At 40.5% G+C, this 17,985-nt stretch overlaps 1 protein-coding gene across 1 annotated transcript in view; it reads left to right on the forward strand.

The window, feature by feature from the left end:
- DIS3L (DIS3 like exosome 3'-5' exoribonuclease) overlaps positions 1 to 17,985 on the forward strand; it is an 830,646-nt gene that overhangs the window by 361,466 nt on the left and 451,195 nt on the right.

Genomic DNA, 17,985 nt, shown 5'->3' on the forward strand with positions numbered 1-17,985 from the left:
TATGAGTTGTATCCTGCAGGATTCAGCAGCCGGCCAGCTTCCAAAACTTTCATGGAACCTTCTACATGGCCAAAATAGTCAGCTCAAGCTGAGCGAAGTGAAAGTCAGGGCTGGGCACCAACCCCTTCAAAGCTTTCCTGCTGCTGAAGAGAGTGATCCTCTGTGAGCTTTTGGGGTTCGACAGTCTGCTAATACTGTTCCATTTCTGGGTAGATAAGTTCCATTCAGGGAAAAAAAACAAAAACTTATTTATTTAAGCTAGGAGAAAGTGTTTAATGACTGTCACATGCATTTTGTACACTTTAATGTTTAGAATTCCCAGCTATCAAGCTCATATATTGAAATTTATGCTCACCTCTTTACGAGAATATGAGGAATATTTTGTCATCTGTTTCTTCTTATGAGTAGAAATATTCTTTGTGCATCTTGGTGTCTTCTGTGTCTCAAGTGACTGCAGCTTGTGTGCTCATGAATCTGCTGATGCCACTTCGGGGCTGCTGACAGTAGAACTGTTATGAGGAGAGTTGCCCAACTCCATTATCAAAACCTCTCAGAGGATGTTAGAAATGGGATGTTGAATTCTCCATTGGATGGAAATCTAGTTTTTTGGATCCTCTGCTGCAGAAGCCATTAAGATATGCAATGAGAAAAGAAAGCTGATTCAAGAGATCTCTCAGATTTTTTTCAGCCCTCCTTCCTTAAGTTTGCCAAAGGATTCTATGTTCCCTTCACAACTTTTTTTTTAAAATGCAAAATAAACAGTCCTAACAAGCTGCTTGAAAGCAAATGTTTAAAAAAAGCAATGACAGGGAGGTTCCAAAAAGAAATTGGGAACCCCCTCAGAATGAGGACAGTTTAATATGCCTGAATGACTGACTCTATGAGGGATTTCCAATCAACTACCAACCCTGCCAGTCCTTTAATCCTTCTTTAAAGTCTGAACCCCCATTTCCCTCTTTGGTAATGGATGGTTTCAGACAAATTGGTTCTGAATGTAATTCCTCAAGGTTACAGATGGCAGTGGGAGTACCTTCCCTCCCTTTCAAGGGATTCCTCCTCACCCCTTGACACTGTCATTCAGCATATGCTTGCTCAGGAGGTGGTGGAAGCTGCCCCTCCTTAGTTATTTGAAGGGTTTTATTCCAGGATGTTCTCAGTGCTAAAGAAACAAACAGAATTCTTCGAGACCATTTCTAGGTCTTTCTTTTCTAAACCAGTTTCTGAATAGTTCCTAAATTCAAAATGATGCTCATTACAGCTTGCTATCGTTTTTCCCCATTTGAGTTTTTAATGACGTTAGATTTAAAACCTGCATAATGTTCACATTGTTATAGAACCAGATTTCAGACGTGTTAAGGTTTTCTGTGTCTGGATTCCATTATCAGTTTTCTTCATTACCTTTTCATCTATGTGCTGCTCCAAAGGTGTTCACAAAGCATCTGGCTCTTGTGATAGCCTACTGCAGACTAAGGTATTCACATTTTTCTGTATTTAGACAACCTGTTTATCTTTGTGCAGTCTTTTTCAAAGTGTCAAGAATCTGTCAGTTGGGTAAGAGATCTCCAGCACAGAGTGGAATTCCAAGACTACTTTTAAGAAGTCTTGTCTGATTCCTTCTCAAAGGATTGTTTTCTTGCGGTGACTTATAGACAGCTCAGTTCAAAGAACTTTTCTTCCACAGGAAAAATAAGATCTGTATTTAGCTGTTTTCTTGCATTTTCCCACTACCATCTTAGCAAGGGAATTCCTCAAGATTCTGCGTATTATGGCATCTGTGGTACTCGTGATAACTCTTGCAAGACTCTTTGTTTAATGTGGACCCCATTCCTAAGTCAAACTATGATTAAAGTTCTTGAAATTGTTGTTGTTTCAATCTTTAATATTGGTCAAAAGTGTTGTTCTTCATATCCACAATCTGCAAAGAACTGACTCCTCATGCAATTTATACAGAGGTACATATGCCAGTGGCATATCTAAGTATGACTGCAGTTGTTTTTTTATGTGCCCCATTATTCCTTCTGCTGTTGGAACTGTCTGGGTATCCTTCTTCCTCTTGTCTCAATTTCTGCCTGCAAATCCTAGTGTTTTATGACTTTGTCTCTCTGTATGTAAGACACTGGAATCTCTGGTTGTAGCGATTTCAATGATCAGTGCTACTTTTGTCTTCTTTTCATGGACTACTGTGCCTGTTTTTCTTGTATCTATTTTTTGAACTGTTGGTAATGGGTGATCCCATGTGATACAAACTTCATCATTTTCTGTAATGCTTTGTGGCTCATGTTTCCAATGATTTTCAGCTACTTCAGTATTGTAATGTTTGCAGAATCCCCAATGCAACAGTATTGCTACATTATTATGCCTTTCAGTATACAGACCCCTTGGTGTGCGACTGGTTCCAATTCTGTTTTGCAGAATCTGCATTTGTTTGTTTCTCCCACATGTTCAATGGACTCTGTAAACCAACATGTACGTAGTCCACTATCCTGGACTGCCAATTTTAACCTTTCATCTTTTTTTTTTTTTTAACAAGAAACATCTTTATTAAATTATCATGTGTGACGTAGACAATCTCACATTTATACAAATGAAAAATGAAAATAAATCATAGCGGCACACTCTCAGTTGTAAATATACCTTACAAACAGTGCCAACGCAACTGTAGCTGCAAACGTTGTAGATCATTTTTAATATATACAGTAATTGTCAGTCAGCCGTTACATAGCTCATTCAGATCCTGCCTTCATTCAAACATTGTTCCTCCTCTGCATGTAGTGGTCCCACATTTCCCATTTTTCCTGTGTAATTTACTCCTACCCATTTCTAAACATCCCAGTTCTAGTTGTTTTATCTCTTACTGTCTTTGTTACTTCTAGTACAGTTGGTTTAGACTTTGATTTCCATTTTCTAGTTATTGCTTTTTTGGCAGCCATCATAATTAGACTCAGCAAGGCCTTACTATGTCTAGGCCAGGGGTCTGCAACCTTTACTATCAAAAAGCCATTTTGGCCTTTCTCCTACCAAATAAAATTCATCTGGAGCCACAAAACATATTTGACCCATAAAATGAAGAAAACACAGCATATTAAGTTTTATATATAGTTATTATACTATATATAAAAGAACTAAGTTTATAAGAGCAACATTTAAAATCCATCCCTATTTTTGTTCCTTTGTTGAGATTTTTATTGAGATCACTCGATTGCTGTCAGTGTGTGTGTGTGCGTGTGTTTGCATGCGTGTTCGCGTGCGTGTGTGTTTGTGTTTGCATGTGTGCATGCATGTGTGTGCGTGCATGTGTGTGCGTGTGCGTGTGTGTGTGTGTGTGTGTGTGTGTGTGTGTGTGTGTATATATGTTTGTGTGTGTCATACCTTTCATCCTCTTAGAGCAAGAAATCTGGACAAAGCCATAAGTAATGGGGGAGACAAAGGCCCAAAAATAGGGGCACTTTAAATATCGCTCTTACACAATTAGAAAGTTGATAGAATAGGTTTTGCATTAGCATGAATTTTCATATAATTGCTGGAGCCTTCCTGTGTCCTGACAGAGTGCTCTTCGAATTATCTGGAGATATACAGAGCTAAGTATATTTTTCTAGCACTTCAGAGTTGTGTACTGTTAATTGTTGTTTGACTAATTTTATATAATTGCTGGCTGACTTCAGAGTTTTGCACTGTTATTTTTGCTTCACTGTATATTTTTTCAGATCTCTGCTGAAGGTGTTGGTTTTCCCTACCCACTCTCCCTATTCCTGTCTTGTTTAAATTTGGAGGCTTTTGTAGTTGCCCGCCCCCACTGTAGATTTGATCTGGGACACTCCCTCAGTCCCATCTCTTTACCTCATTCTACCTAATAGACTCCTTCTGCACTTGTTTTTAGTAATTTTTAATTTAGTTGCATTTTTTTAAACTGTTTGGTCTAACATTGCTACATACCCGTGTGCTAGCTTGCACTGCATTTGAATTGTTTTTACTTCTGTTTTAGCTACTTTTCTGTATATGTATGTGTGTGTGTGTATATATATATATATATATATATATATATATATATATATATATATATATATATATATATATATATATATATATATATATATATATATATATATCTTAAAAATCTAAGCCTGTTTCCTACCTTTCCTGTAACTAGTGTAGTCCAGATTCAGATTTGCTGTATCCAGGACTGTATGTAAGCTTCTGAGCCCCCCAAGCTTTCTGTGCTGGAGGGAAGCCTTCTAGCTTATCAGTGGGAGTGGTAAGCACTAGGTAACCTATCTACCACATAAGGAGTGGTTCTCGCCCAGAAGTTGTAGTTATTGGCCGTTTGGGCAGTTTTTCCATCTCTCTCAACTTTCTGATTTAAAAGCCCACATTTGCACTTGTTTCCCCCCTTTCCTGTAGCTAGTTTAGTCCAGATACAGATTCTTAGTTTCAGCACTTGAATTTTCTTATTCGTGATCAGCACTTGTTCAGAACTTGTAAGCACTAAATAAGCTACTAATTACTACAGCACTCAACCTTCCTCATTACCTAGAGGAAAACAGTTTTAGTACTTACTTTCCTCACTTGCTTAGAGAAAAAACAGCTGTTGTACTCACTTTCCTCACTTATCTAGAGGAAAATAGTTTTTTATTCAGGCATGTCCAAGGGTCAGCTCCCAGTGTTCTCTCCTGTCTATCTGATGAATCTGGGCATCTTGCTGCAATGTAGAAATTGCCTAGTACACAGACAACCCTCTCCTCCTACCACCCAACACTACAACCTGTGAGAGATGCACTTATCTAGCCAAACTGGAGGTAAAGCTCTCTCCAACCAAGACTGAACTTGACAGCCAAGAGGAGAAGATAAACACTTGCATCACACCACACTCATCACATAGTCTCACTAAATCTACACCACCAAAATCCACACATAGAAACACAAAAACATTCACGGAGGCTCTCAATAATAATCTGCTCAAGCAACAGAGACCTCCAAAGCAGAAATGCAAGCAAGGTCCACCCCCCCCCCAACACAACCCAAATGACACATAGCCCGCAGACTCAGTGTGCCACTCAACCACAGCCAATAAGGCAAAACAACATACCCAACACACTAGTCATAGGTGACTCTATAGTCAGGCACACTGATGTCCCACTCACCAAGCTAAACAAGGAGAAGGTTACTGTCAGCTGCCTGTCGGGTGCCAGGATCCGCCACATAACCCATGCACTCAGGTCGCTCCACAACAAGTACAAATATGACTCTGTCATTGTCCATGTTGGTGTGAACGACCTGAAATGTACCTCCCTGGACTACATGAAAAGAGACATGGAAGAGCTCTCCGATCTTGTAGACCAGGCAGGTATGACCCTAGCCCTGAGTAGCATTCTGCCATCACCTAGAATGATGCCACTGTACAAGGACAAAATGATTGACTTCAACAATTGGCTAAGCTTCTGGTGTCATTCTAAAGGGATCCAGTATCTGTCTGCCTGGGATGACATGGTCGGCAGACCACGATGCTTTGCCAGAGATGGCCTGCACCTGTCACCCCTGGGATTCCGGATACTGGCTAAGGTTCTTGCCACTCCTATAGTGCCTTTTTTAGGCAAGGTTCAAATGACAAATTCACCACCGTAACAGGAACATGCAAGCAAAAACTGAGGGTGATGCTACTCAATGCTAGAAGTCTAAATCTCAAAATGCACTCACTCGAGGCACTTCTTAAAATGGAGAACATTGATATCTGTGCAGTGACTGAGACCTGGTTCAAGGCTCCAGAGAGCACCCCTGCACTACCAGGCTATAACTCATACCACACTTCGGCCATGTAACCTGGACCGGAACACCAAAGGCGGAGGTGTGTCCATATTCATTAAGGATATCCACACCTCCAGGCTAGTTGCTCAGCATAATGCAGCTGAGGTTATCCAAGTGCAACTAACTCTGGGCAAAACTGCAATCTAAATTGTAGCTTGCTACAGATCCCCCACCATGCCCCAGGATACCCACCATTAACTGGGAAAACTACTCCTGTACCAACTCCTTCACTCACTGCTTTCTGGAATTCATAAACTCCAATGCCCTGGATCAGCTTATCCACACCCCCACCAGGGGCAACAGTATCCTAGATCTAGTCATTACCAACATGAGTGACCAGTGTTCTACACCTGAAGTCAATGCCTCATTGGTCCGATCCGACCATAAGCTAATTACCCTAGATATCCACATCCTGCCCCCACCCCCCATTAAGGAAACCATGGTAAAAAATTTCTCCAAAGCCAACTTCATGCTTCTTAAGACAGAAGTGGTGAACTTCATGACACCCATGCAGATGGACAATACAGTTACGACTACTGAATCCTACACAATTGCACTTTATAAGCACTTAATCGAGTGCATGGATCATGCTATCCCAAACAGAACCAAGACGCTATCCTCTAAAAAAGGAAGCCAATCTGGTGGTCCCCTACCATAAACAAACTGTACAACAGAAGGATGAAACTGTTGCAAAAGAGAGTAAAATCCCATGAGTGGAGGAGCTCCCTGCTCAGCCTCAGTAAGAAGATGCGATCCCTGATAAAATCCTCCAAAGCTAGTTACAAAAACAAAATCCCCACTGATTCTAAAGACAACCATAAAGCATTCTATAGCTATGTCAAGAATCTCAATGGCAACACTCAGATCTGCTCTGAGTTACAGCACAATGTCACTAAATATACAGACCCAACTGATATTGCCAACATCCTGGCAGATAGGTTCAGTGCTAACTACCCCCCTCTCACCCCCTAAAGAGCTCATCTCTATACCGGAAGAATGCAAAGTTCCTGTAATCACGGCTGCACAGGTAAAAACCACGCTCTCCAAAGCCAAGAACACAGCATCCATGGGACCAGACAACATCCCAGGCTGCATTCTACACGAACTACAGAACGAACTGGCACCCCACCCAAGTACCATGTTCAATCATAGCCTCACCTCAGGCTTTGTGCCTGCTGAATGGCACACAGCGACAGTTATCCCACTCCACAAGGGGAGAGCCACCAAGGACCCCGGGAACTACCGCCTCATTAGCCTGACAAGCCTGGTCTGCAAGGCCATGGAACGTATCATCATGGAACTTATAAACAAAGACATTGGTAATCTCCAAACTCTGGACCCCACCCAGTTCTGGTTTGTAAAAGGCAGATCATGTCTCCTAAACCTGATAGACTTCTTTGAAGCAGTCACCAAAGCCATAGATGATTGTAAGGTGGTTCATACAGCGTATCTAGATCTTGCCAAGGCTTTCGACACCATCCCCCACTCTGGAATTATAGATAAACTCACTAAACTAGGTATAAAGTCCTATGTCACACGATGGGTTGCCAACTGGCTCACTGACAGAATCCACACTGTGAAAGTAGCAGACTCCAAATCAGACTTCAGACCAGTGACAAGTGGAGTATCACAGGGTTCAGTCCTGGGTCCTCTCCTGTTTGGTATCTACTTCTCTGATGTACAGGCTAACACAGAAGGTCTTTGGCTAACGAAGTTCGCAGATGACTGCAAACTAGGAGCCATAATCGAAACTCCTAACGATGTGGACATCCTACAAAAGGGGCTCACTGAGACAGATGCCTGGTGTCAAAGCCATGGCCTCAAGCTCAATGCCAAAAAGTGTGTTGTCATCCCCTTTGGTAAAAACTCTGTACCCATGAACTGCAACAAAGGTGGTAGTATACTTAACACAGAAAGTGTGATAAGACCTTGGGACACAGGTGGACAGTAGTCTCTTTTTTGATAATCACATTGCCACAGTAGTCAGGAAATCCTTCTACGTGGCACACCTCATCACAAAAGGTTTCTCATCCAGAAAAAAAGAGGTAATGGTTCCCCTCTACTCATCACTCATTAGACCCATTATAGAGTACATTGCCCCTTTTGGTATGTACCACACAAGACATTTACAACAACTGGAAAGGCTGCAGAAATACCTCACAAAGAGGATTACTGGCCTCAATCAGATGCCCTACTCAGACCGTCTCAAAAAACTCCAGCTTTACTCCGTCACATATCGCCTACTCAGAGGTGATCTCTGTCTAACATACAAAGCTATGTCAAACCCAGAGCTGTTGGACATGCTCCACTTAAAGAAATCCCTCCGAGCTACACGCTCTAGGGACCTAAACCTTGTCACCACAATAAACAGAACATGCCGGAGGGATAGATTCCTGTCCCAGAGACTTCCCATACTCTGGAATAAACTACCTATCTATATCAAACAAAGCTCCTCATTAGCACTTTTCAAGAAAAATCTTGATGATTGGATGGGAAAAAGGAAATTCACCCCGGGGATCACTTCTGTGGCTCTGCTCGACAGTGGCACAGGAAAATAATTTTCTTGGGTTGTAAAAGCCACGGTACCTTTTTGGCTGGGCTTGTATAGGCCCCAGGGCCGATAGCCTAGTACCTACCTATGAACCTATGGAGAGTATGAAGTCTGAAGCTCAAATGTTTATCCATATTTTCTGACTTCAGCTCTAAATAATTTGCCAATGATTTGACAGAAAACCACAATTTTATGAGAAACGGACCAAAAATCAGGGCATTCTGCAAAAATCTGTAGAGTTGACAGGTAACTGTGTGCGTGTTTGTGTGTGTGTGGAAAATGCATGTTAACAGAAAACTTGCTTGTCAAGCAAATTTATAAGTTTATAAGGGCAATATTTAAAATCTGTCCCTATTTTTCTTCCTTTGTTCCCCCATTATTTGTGGCTGTGTCCAGATTTCTTGTGGTTAAGAGTTTCATAGGTATAGTGTAGAGGTATAGAAACCTTTCAGGAGATGCTGATGCTGCCAAGGAATTATCGATCGCTCTGTTTGTGTGGAATGCATGGTAAAAGAAACCATGTTATTCTAGCAAGTTTATAAGAGCAATTTTTAAAATCCATCACTCGATTGCTCCCAGTGTTTGTGTGTCATGCTGCAGAGTGGCCATTATTTTTCAAAGCTACAGGGAGCCACTGCAGAGGGGTGGAAGAGCCGCATGCGGCTCCAGAGCCACAGGTTGCATACCCCTGGTCTAGACAATTCCAACTCTGTATCATAGCTCAAAAAATAATTTCCCTAGTCACTCCAATTTGCTCACCCAGCTTCTCCGACAGAGCAGTCTGCAGGGAATCTTTAAAGTCAGCAAACTCATTACACTCCCAGAAAATATATTCCCAGTTGCTTATTTCTTCCCCATCACATCTCCAACATTTGCTGTCTGCCTGAGGAAACATTATTTGGAGCATGCTTGGGGTATAAAAATGTCTGTGTAAACACTTCAGACAAAGATCCTAAATCTTCTAGATGTTGTTGCATATTTGGGAGACATACATGTATCCCCCGTTGTTTCTTTGTGAATTGCTTATCCAATCTCTCTTCCCAATTCTTTCTAAACTCTTCTGATTGATTCTTATAGTTGGCATGCATTATTTTATATGCTGTAGTAATTATTCCTTTCTTAATGACAACTTCTGTTCTAGATTCTACTAAGAACTCTACCAGTGCTGGTCTTTCGTTTAGGACCCCCTGTTTTTTTCCTGTTTGCTTGTACTTTGATATCAATCCTTCATATGGATGGAAATCTCTAACCTGCAGGCCAAATAAGTAATTGGCATCTTCCCATTCTGTTACCTTTCCCTCTCTAGTTATTTGCTCCCAATACCTTTGTTCCTTTGCCAGTTTTCTCCAGTATACTCTTGTCCCCTCTTGCCTATTGTCTGTATCCCTAATTGCAGTCAACCCTATCGGCAGAATCTCCTTTCTCCATTCTTGTATTGGCTTAGTTCTTAGAATACCTTCTGCTACTTTATGAATATAATATTCTGTATGATTATTGTTGTTCTCCTTAAAGGTTTGCATCCAAAATCCCAGTGTCTCCCTGTTACTTAACTTCCCTCCTGTTTCATCATCTCTTTCCATTCTGAATTATATATTTCTGCTTGTGCTATGTGTAGGAGCCTTAATTGTGTTGCTCTGGCATACCCCATCAAATTGGGTAATCTCAATCCACCCTGTTCTATTGGAAGAAAACGCTTATCCCACTTGACTCTTGCCGTCTTCCCCTCCTAGATAAAGTCCTTTAACTCTTGATTAATTACTATCCACAACTTCTCCTCTTGTTGATAAAAATATGCCTCACCTGTATACAAGACTAAAGGGATTAAAAACATTTTAACTGCTTGTATCTTATCAATATACATATAACAAAGCTTCCATTTTCTCAATGTTTGTATTATATTTTATTTGCTCTCTTGCCACATATCCTTAGCTGCCACATTGGTATCATTTTTAATCCATACTCCTAAGGACTTAATTTTATCATGTCCCCATAAGTATGGATATTGCTGTACCAATTTGTATGTGGGTATATAATTTATTGCTTTTGTTTTGGCTTCATTAATTTTGCATCCCAAAAAGGTTTGAAACTGTCTCAGTATGTTCCACAGCACTGTAATTTCCCTTTCTGGTTTTGTCAATTATAAAATAATGTCATCTGCAATTAGAGCCAACTTTTCTTGGCTACCATACCGGTTATATCCTTGAATTTCTGAGTCCCTTATTTTCTTTGCCAGTGGTTCTAAATATAATGCAAACAACAAAGGGGAGATAGGACACCCCTGCTTAGTTCATCTGCTCAAACAGAGATTATCAGAGAGGACCCCACCAACTTTAATTTTTGCCTCTGATCCGTCATATATCCTCCTAATCAATCTTATAATTTTTTCAGGGAATGCAAATGCTTCCATTGTTCTGCTCATAAAGTCCCAGCTCACTTTGTCAAATGCTTTCTCTGCACCAAGACCTACAAAAAACAATGGTATTTTCTTACATTGTACTTCCCTCTGGATCATTACTGTTCTGTTAATGTTACCAAATTGTCTGCTCTCCACAAAACTACATTGATCCATATCTGTCAATTTTGGCATCATTTTGCTATTCTTTTTGCCATTATAGACATCAATACTAAGTCTTGATTATAAAATGTCTAAATGGGTGTGTATGAAGCTGGATCTGACGGATCTTTACCCTCTTTAGGTATTACAGCTACTACCGCTTTCTTCCAGGATGTTGATACTTCTCTTCCTCTTAAAATACTGTTAAAGAAAACCTTCCAGATCTTTATCATTTTTTCTCTCCTAGCTTCCAGACTTCCACAGGAATACCATCTATTCCTGTGGACTTTCCTGTAGATTGGTTATACATTATCATTTTTATCTCATCTCCTGCTATCCTAACTGTTAGTAATTGAGCCTCTGCTACCTCTAGAATGGGCATATTTAATTCTTCCATAAATATTACCTTTTCTTGATTTCCATATTACGCTGCTTTTGTAAGTTCATAAAAGTTTCAAAGTATTTCCAATATTTCTACAGGATCCTTTATCTTCCTTGGTATATTCTCCCCAAGCTTGGTGACAGCCCTTTCCATTTTCTGTTGCCTGAGTCATTGTGCTAAAGGTTTTTGTGCTCTAGGGTTATTATAAAAAAAACAGTTGCTTAACAGCAATCTTTTTAAACTCGTGTATATTATCGAGGTAGTCCGTTATTTTCTGTTTAGCATTCTGCAGTTGCTCCTCTTGTTCTGGGAGATTCCCCCATTTTGCAGTACTTTAACGCTTGACAGTCCCTCTAAGTAATTCTCATTACTTCTTAACTGTGTCTCTTTCTTTTATTTCCACCCTATTTTTAAATTTCACTTTAATTTTATCCCACTCCCTAGCTATATTTTCTGAAGAAATTTCTATCTTTTCTAATAGCTCATAAATAATTTCCACTGCCCATTCCTTAAATTCCTCTCTTTTCAATTTCATTAACCTGTGTTTTTATTTTGGTTATTATTTGTGCATGATCTGAAATAGTTATTGGGTGTGTATCAAGACCTTCAATTAAATGCACATGTTCCTGTAAAATGTATATTCTGTCTAGCCTAGCACAGTTTTTGAATCTTGGAGAATAATATGTAAATGTATTCCGCACTCCTAGTACTGAGTTCACATCATCTCTGCCAAATGTTTTCATAAATTCCTTTAAAAATTTACCCTCCTTTGTTTTGTTGTCCCTTCTGAGCCCCCCAGACACATCTTCACTGTTGCAAATCAAGTTCCAGTCCTCACCTGTAAGTGGTATTCCTTACTGAAAGCTGATTATTTCTCCCAGAATTTTCTTAAGCTCCATTATAGCAGTTTTTGGTGAAATATAAATACATGCCAGTATAATCCTTCTCTCTTGCCAGTAGCCCCTTAATGCTATAAATCTTTCATTATTATCTTTTATATTTTCTTCTGTTACAATTGGAGCTTCTCTTGCAATTAATATAAGTACTCCTGTCTTCTTTTGCCCCAGATATTCTGCTGAATAACCATCCTGAAAACCTTTCTTTATCCAGTTCACATGTTTAATTCTTTCCAAGCGCATTTCCTGGAGCATAGCTAATTGCACTGTGCATGATTTAACAGAATTCGCTAATCTTTTTTTTTTTTTATTTATCTGTGACACCATTAACATTTAAATACATTATAGAAAGAATCATGTTCTTGAGGGATTATTCTTCCCACCATTTACGTATAGCAGCTTTTTTGTCAAATGTATAGTTCCAGCTTTTATATTCAATGCATGCACCATTTGGCAGGTTGATCTTTTGTCCAATTGATTTTTGTAATCTCCATTTGAGCCTATGTCACATCTTGCACAAATTTGTGTTTTACTGAAAACCCTCAAACAAAAATACACACCCCCCAATACCCCCCTAAAACCTAGTAACTTAATAATAACACACAAAGCTATGTACATAATAAAAACAAACATTCTAAAATGATAACCGCACACAGGCTGGAGACATCCAAAAAGACAGGTCATTCATGGTAAGACGCATGATAAACCTAGTGCTTTTAGTAAATGCTATCTGATTTTGTCATATCTTTATAGCTCTCCCAGCTAAGAAAACGCATTTTCTCCATTTCTCTTTGTCAGATTGTCTTCTCGTGACATGCAAACCAGATGCAAACTGCTAAGGATACCTTGTTTACCAGAAAAAAAAACTTTATAATGTTCATTATTGTTTTCCATTTATATGTTTTGTAATAATCTTGTTGCTGGATAAATCCCAATCATTAACCCAATCATTTCTCTATGCAAGCATGAGAAAAGCACACTAATTTTTCTTTTGCCTTGCCGTCTCAATTTTTCCCCCTCCACATTGCAGTGCCTACATATCTTAAAACTGAACAGGTAAAAAGAGAGACGGGAGAAAAAGAAAAGCACCTGTTTATGTTAATATCCCCATTACATTTAAAAAGAACTGAAAAAGCTTTACTTCATAGCTTACTGAGAAAATCATACATTTAAACATTACCATTAAAAGAAAAGAAAAAGAAATTTGTTTTGCTTACAGTTAACTTTCTTCTTCCTCCTTCCCTCTCCAAAATAGTTCTCCTGAGCTTAATGACATAATGTAGGGCGAATGCTTTAGAGTCCCCAACAAATTTAGCAAAGCCCACAAAAATCCAATATTTCAAAAATCCTCTTGTTCTGCTATGTTTCACAGATATAATTATTGGTTTGTAATTCCACATTTGTATGTTTACAAGCTACTGATTTTATTTTCTGAACATTAATAACTTGAAGCAGGGTTAGATGTGTCCAACCTGCGGCCCTCAGAGCTCTGCCATGCGGCCCTCTACCTCTAACTCCAACATCGATGTATGCATGTCCCAAAACACTTTTTTGTTGTGTTTTTCGCACCCATGACCTGTAACTCTTAACATCGGTGTGCGCATGCAGCAAAGCATCCTTCTAGTTTTGATTTTTTTGCGCCAAAGAAGGGTCTGTATGTTCGCGCCATTATTTCGTGCCAAAGAATCAATGTGTGTGTTCTTGCTGAAGAGGGACTTGTCTATGGATTTGCCGCCATTGCCTTTTAAAGAGACAGCACTTAACCTGTGTTAATAGGTAAGTATGGTGTGAGTGAGTGCATGCATGAAAGCAGAATGTTTGTGTGCATGAAAGTAGAAGTGTGTGTGTGTGTGTGTGTGTGTGTGTGTGTGTGTGTGTGTGTGTGTGTGTGTGTGTGTGCATGACAGAGAGACATACAAACAAAGAGGCTAACGTACAAACAAGTTAGCTCACAAATGCATCCTACATTAAAAGTACACTTTCATGAAATTGCAGCTTTCTTGACAGGGAGAGTGTTGTATTGAATATGAAATCATACCTCTCAACTGTATGGATTTTCGAAGAATGTCTGGATTTTTGCTTCATCTTCCAATTTGTGTCTTTTGCTTAGGAAATAAAAGTAGTCATCCAAGGTAATGCAGTCCCAGGGAGTAAGAATGAGACAGCAGCCTAGGGTTCATGAGTCAGTAGTAGATTGACTAATGTGGGACTGTAGCATATAAAGTTTATTGTTTTTTTTGACAAACAAAAAAATCACCCAGTACTGTCTTGTCATTGGTGGGTTCTAAGTAGTGATAGATTGGACAACAGTAAGCATATCTTTGGTGGATCATCAATACTGGCAAATCAGATGGGCACAATGTCATTTTTTAAATGTTTGGGGTTTTAGTGTCTATGTGTGTGTTTGTGTTGGGAGTGCTGCAATAGTAGATGATTATTAAAGACAGAGACTTACAAACTATGGAGAATATGTTTCTTTGTTTCAAAACCTGATACTTCGGTACTAGGAATGCCAAAAATAGATTTTTTAAGACATAGCTTCTTGCCATTTACAGTGGATGGATATTTACATTTAATGGACAATGTTAGCAGTATGAGTGTGGTCCTTTAGGGATCTGGAGGATGCTAAGTCTACCACTGCCAATGTCTTGTAAAGTGACCTGGAAATGGATATTGGGATGTTACTGAAAAAATACGGCAAGTGGGCTTTGAAATGTAGTTTAATTAAACAAAGTGCACTTGCAATTTACAGGCCATAATTTAATTTATTTCAGGTAGTCCAGATCCTGGTAGATTGTATACCATTAGACTTAATTAGGGAGAGGTGTCATTCTGTGGAAATAAGTAGACCTAGTTTCAGTGAAAGCTATGTGGTTGTTTGCAGGTAGGAAGTTGCAGGATGTGGAGCCAATGTGTTTTATTATTTTTAATGGATTTGTCATTTCAAAGTATGGTTTTCTTTGTTGCAAAAGAAAGCAGGATTGAATGAGCCATATAATGTTTAACTGACAATAATGGGATATAAACATTATACGTGATGTATAATGTTTGCAGCTACACTTGTTTCAATGGTGTCTGTGATGCATAAATATTTTTGGGCCTGTGTCCCAATTTTATTTTTCGCTTTGTCCAGAATTCTTGCTCTAAGGTTGAGAGGTATGGTTCTATGCTAAATCAGAAGGCTGTATTTACCTTGGAAGACTTTTCAGCATAATTATGAGAAACAGAGCGATGTTCTTCATCTCACATTGCTGCAGTCCTTACACTTGGGTAGTCCGCTGTCCTCGGTCGGCCCGAATATCAAAGTATTAGGCTGAAGTCGGTCAAGGCGCATAAGACTGACATCAGGACGTCAGGGTACATATGCGCATGATCAACGTCATATCCTCAGTCTTTTTTGCCGCATGGTCCGATGCAGAAGCAGCGTTGCAAGTGCCATTCGGCGTTCTGAAATTTTTCGAAGTCGGAGTTTCAGACCGAGTCAAAGTTGGCTAAGTACCCTGTTGGGGAATATTTTGTTTTTTTCTTGCCTCAGTGGTTTACCGGATGTCAGAAAAAGTGAATAACTGTATTTCTTGTGGGAAGCAGATACCGCATAGAGATTACCATACCTTGTGTATTCCTTGTTTGGGGCCTGAGCACGACGTTGTTGGGTGTCACTTTTGTGCTAGGTTCAATAAGCACACTATTAAGCGAAGGTTAGATTGTGCTAGGTTGGTCTTCGGGAAGCGGTGCAATTATAAGATGCCGTCGGATGCTCCGACGCCCGCTTCTTCGAAGAAGCGCAAAGACAAAGCAGCTAAACCCAGGCAGGAAGAGTCGTCCGTACCGGACGCCGGTTCTTTAGAGGCGTCAGTGGAACCGGTGGTTCCACCGGAGGCTTAGCTGGAGTCCCAGGGAGAGACTTTGATTTTGCAGGATGTGGCCTCTCAGGAGGCAGGTCAGGCTGAAGGGGCTTCTCAGGTTACTGTACTCCCTTCCCTTCCTAGGGTGGTTAGGCCCTCTCCTTCTGTTTCTAAGGCTTCTCCCAGAGGCAGGCCAGGTTTAGCTTCTGTTGGTGTCACCCCTAGTTCTTCAGGATCTGTGCCCAAGAAGCACATGCTTAAAATGGCAGAAGATTTAATTACTTTGATTAGAGGTTCTTTGCCCCCTCCTGATAAGAGGCCTAGGGTGGAACCAGAGTTGGGGAGTTTTGAGCAGGCTTCAGATGTTACTGAGTCTTCGGCTGAAGACTTGCAGGAGTACTCTCCTTATTCTGATTCTGATGCAGATGATTCGACTCCTTCTGCTTCTCCTTCAGAGGATTTTTCTTTTTCAGAGACTCTTCATTCCATGAGGGAACATTTTAAGTGGGAAGGTCAGGACTTCTCTGATTCCAGGAAAAGGCTTAGGGAATTTTTGCTTTTACCCCAGCATAGGCCTTTGGCTATACCACCTGTTCTGGATGTTGTGGAAGATGTGTTTGCAGAGGCTTCACTTAATCCTGATTCTTTGCCTCCTGCTCCTGTTAAACCGGATAGGTATTACAGGGTGCCTGAAGCTCATAAATATCTTTATAAGAGTCCTAGGGCGGACCCAGAAACTGTTAGTCAGGGACCTAAGGGTGTCAAGGCCTCTGTTGTAAAAATCCGGTTCCTCCAGATAAAGAGGCCAGAGCTTTGGATAGATGGGGAAAGAAAGTCTATACTTCTTCCACCTTAGCTATGAGGGCTTTGAATTGCCAGTTTCACATGTTGAAATATCAAAACTATCTTCTTTCTCAATTGAAGTCTAAGGTAGATGCTCTGGCGGAAGGCATTGAGTGTAAAGAATTACAAGATTTGGTACATGTCTCTGAACAGGTGGGTAAGCATTCTTTACAATGTGGTTTTGATGCTGTACAGGCCTCGTCTAGGGTGGCTGCCACTGGGTCAGTTCTTCGCAGGCACGCCTGGCTGAGGGATCAGAATTTATCTGACCATGTTAAGACAAGGATTTTGGATGCTCCTTTACAGTCTGATGTGTTGTTTGGTTCACCTGTGGAGTCAGTCTTGAAGAAAATGGAAGACAAGGCTAAGTCTATGCAGGCTGTTAAAGATTTTTTGCAAGTCCAGCCTCCAAAGTTTAGTAGGAATTGGCCTGCTAAGGGGTGGACGTACCCTTCTTATGATTCACAGTCTAGGGGTAGATCTAGACGTGGTAGGGGCAGAGCTCCTTCAGACCTAGAACAGGGAGTTCTCCTGCACAATCTTCGGGTGAGGGCAGGGGCCAGTCCTTTCGTAAACAGGCCCAATGACCTACCCTTTCAGCTGCCAGATCCTTCTTGCCTGGCAGCACCTTTGGGAGGAAGGTTGGCACTCTTCAAGGAAAACTGGAGTTTGATTACCCAAGACAGATGGGTATTGGATATCATACACCAAGGTTACAGGTTTTATTTCCATACCTTGCCTCCTTTCAAAGGCATGCCGGACGTTCCTCCTCAGCAAAGACTAGAGGCTCACAAACAAATTTCTCTGCTGCTCCAAATAGGGGCCATACAACCGGTCCCTCTGCCAGAAGTGGGCCTAGGATTTTATTCTCGCCTGTTCCTAGTACCAAAGAAGGGGAACACGTGGAGACCAATTTTGGATTTATCTATCCTCAACACTTATCTGGACATTCCCAAGTTCAAAATGTTGACGTTACAACAGCTTTTACCTCTGCTGGGCAAAGATCACTGGATGGTGACTCTGGATCTCAAGGAGGCTTACCTTCATGTTCCTATCAGGCTAAGTTGCAGGAAGTATCTGCGTTTTGGCTGGGACTTCTCATTATCAGTTCTCTG

The sequence above is a fragment of the Protopterus annectens genome, chromosome 7.part0 (assembly GCF_019279795.1).
Source record: "Protopterus annectens isolate FY-2018-M chromosome 7.part0, PAN1.0, whole genome shotgun sequence".
In the NCBI taxonomy this organism is placed as follows: domain Eukaryota; kingdom Metazoa; phylum Chordata; order Ceratodontiformes; family Protopteridae; genus Protopterus; species Protopterus annectens.